General features: G+C 37.9%; 1 non-coding gene and 9 pseudogenes across 1 annotated transcript; all 10 read left to right on the top strand.

Moving 5' to 3' along the window:
- Nucleotides 1-54: 54 nt before the first annotated feature.
- LOC148498708 (5S ribosomal RNA) lies at nt 55-173 on the top strand. Its single transcript, XR_015870361.1, has one exon. It is a non-coding gene; the product is annotated as a 5S ribosomal RNA (ribosomal RNA).
- Nucleotides 174-523: 350 nt separating this feature from the next.
- On the top strand, nt 524-642 carry LOC148498709 (5S ribosomal RNA; annotated as a pseudogene).
- Nucleotides 643-758: 116 nt separating this feature from the next.
- Nucleotides 759-877, top strand: LOC148498710 (5S ribosomal RNA; annotated as a pseudogene).
- Nucleotides 878-993: 116 nt separating this feature from the next.
- LOC148498711 (5S ribosomal RNA) lies at nt 994-1,112 on the top strand (annotated as a pseudogene).
- A 116-nt stretch (nt 1,113-1,228) lies between these two features.
- On the top strand, nt 1,229-1,347 carry LOC148498712 (5S ribosomal RNA; annotated as a pseudogene).
- A 115-nt stretch (nt 1,348-1,462) lies between these two features.
- On the top strand, nt 1,463-1,581 carry LOC148498713 (5S ribosomal RNA; annotated as a pseudogene).
- A 116-nt stretch (nt 1,582-1,697) lies between these two features.
- LOC148498714 (5S ribosomal RNA) lies at nt 1,698-1,816 on the top strand (annotated as a pseudogene).
- A 124-nt stretch (nt 1,817-1,940) lies between these two features.
- LOC148498715 (5S ribosomal RNA) lies at nt 1,941-2,059 on the top strand (annotated as a pseudogene).
- Nucleotides 2,060-2,175: 116 nt separating this feature from the next.
- LOC148498716 (5S ribosomal RNA) lies at nt 2,176-2,294 on the top strand (annotated as a pseudogene).
- A 116-nt stretch (nt 2,295-2,410) lies between these two features.
- The window catches only part of LOC148498717 (5S ribosomal RNA), a 119-nt pseudogene continuing 29 nt past the window's right edge, over nt 2,411-2,500 (top strand).

Below are 2,500 nucleotides of genomic sequence, written 5' to 3' on the forward strand. Positions count from 1 at the left end.
ATGAATTTACTTGAGTTAAGAAGTAATAGAGGTCTAAAGTTAATGTTTTTGAGCACCTACAGCCAAACCACACTGGACATGCCCAATCTCGTCTGATCTTGGAAGCTATGCAGTGTTGGGCCTGGTTAGTACTTGGATGGGAGACCACCTGGGAATACCAGGTGCTGTAGGTAATTTTATGCAGCCATAACATTCTTTTCTATTACATTTTACTTTTAATTTTTTCAGCTTATCAATGAATTTACTTGAGTAAAGATGTAAAAGAGGTCTAAAGTTAATGTTTTTGAGCTCCTTCAGCCAAACCACACTGGACATGCCAATCTCGTCTGATCTTTGAAGCTATGCCGTGTTGGGCCTGGTTAGTACTTGGACGGGAGACCACCTGGGAATACCAGGTGCTATAGGTAATTTTATACTGCCATAACATTCTTTTCTATTACATTTTACATTTAATTTTTTCAAATTATCAATGAATTTACTTGAGTAAAGAAGTAAAAGACGTCTAAAGTTAATATTTTTGAGCACCTACAGCCAAACCACACTGGACATGCCCAATTTCGTCTGATCTTGGAGGCTATGCAGTGTTGGGACTGGTTAGTACTTGGATGGGAGACTACCTAGGAATCCCAGGTGCTGTAGGTAATTTTATACTGCCATAACAGTCTTTTCTAATACATTTTACATTTAATTTTTTCAACTTATCTATGAATTTACTTGAGTTAAGAAGTAAAAGAAGTCTAAAGTTAATGCTTTTGAGCACCTACAGCCAAACCACACTGGACATGCCCAATCTCGTCTGAACATGGAAGCTATGCAGTATTGGGCCTGGTTAGAACTTGGATGGGAGACCACCTGGGAATACGAGGTTCTGTAGGTAATTTTACACTGCCATAACATTCTTTTCTATTACATTTTACATTTAATTTTTTCAACTTATCAATGAATTTACTTGAGTTAAGAAGTAATAGAGGTCTCAATTTAATGCCTTTGTGCACTTACAGCCAAACCACACTGGACATGCCCAATCTCGTCTGATCTTGGAAGCTATGCAGTGTTGGACCTGGTTTGTACTTGGATGGGAGACCACCTGGGAATACCAGGTGCTGTAGGTAATTTTAGACAGCCATAACATTCTTTTCTATTACATTTTACATTTAATTTTTTCAACTTATCAATGAATTTACTTGAGTTACGAAGTAATAGAGGTCTAAAGTTAATGCTTTTGAGCACCTACAGCCAAACCACAGTGGACATGCCCAATCTCGTCTGATCTTGGACGCTATGCAGTGTTGGGCCTGGTTAGTACTTGGATGGGAGACCACCTGGGAATACCAGGAGCTGTAGGTAATTTTATACTGCCATAACATTCTTTTCTATTACATTTTACATTTAATTTTTCAACTTATCATTGAATTTACTTGAGTTAAGAAGTAAAACAGGTCTAAAGTTAATGTTTTTGAGCACCTACAGCCAAACCACACTGGACATGCCCAATCTCGTCTGATCTTCGAAACTATGCAGTGTTGGGCCTGATTAGTACTTGGATGGGAGACCACCTAAGAATCCAAGGTGCTGTAGGTATTTTTATACTGCCATAACAGTCTTTTCTATTACATTTTACATTTAATTTTTTCAACTTATCAATGAATTTACTTGAGTTAAGAAGTAATAGAGGTCTAAAGTTAATGCTTTTGAGCACCTACAGCCAAACCACACTGGACATGCCCAATCTTGTCTGATCTTGGAGGCTTTGCAGTGTTGGGCCTGGTTAGTACTTGGACGGGAGACCACCTGGGAATACCAGGTGCTGTAGGTATTTTTATATAGCCATAACATTCTTTTCTAATACATTTTACATTACATTTTTTCAAATTATCAATGAATTTACTTGAGTTATGAAGTAAAAGAGGTCTAAAGTAAAAAAGTTAATGTTTTTTAGTGCCTACAGCCAAACCACACTGGACATGCCCAATCTCGTCTGATCTTGGAAGCTATGCAGTGTTGGGCCTGGATAGTACTTGAATGGGAGTCCACCTGGGAATACCAGGTGCTGTAGGTAATTTTATGCTGCCATAACATTCTTTTCTATTACATTTTACATTTAATTTTTTCAACTTATCAATGAATTTACTTGAGTTAAGAAGTAAAAGATGTCTAAAGTTAATGTTTTTGAGCACCTAAAGCCAAACCACACTGGACATGCCCAATCTCATCTGATCTTGGAAGCTATGCAGTGTTGGGCCTGGTTAGTACTTGGATGGGAGACCACCTGGGAATACCAGGTGCTGTAGGTAATTTTATACTGCCATAACATTTTTTTCTATTACATTTTACATTTAATTTTTTCAACTTGTCCATGAATTTCCTTGAGTTAAGAAGTAATAGAGGTCTAAAGTTAATGCTTTTGAGCACCTACAGCCAATCCACACTGGACATGCCCAATCTCATCTGATCTTGGTAGCTATGCAGTGTTGGCTCTGGTCAGTACTTTGATGGGAGA

This window comes from Taudactylus pleione, unplaced genomic scaffold (assembly GCF_031769625.1).
Source record: "Taudactylus pleione unplaced genomic scaffold, aTauple2 ptg000550l, whole genome shotgun sequence".
Taxonomy (NCBI): domain Eukaryota; kingdom Metazoa; phylum Chordata; class Amphibia; order Anura; family Myobatrachidae; genus Taudactylus; species Taudactylus pleione.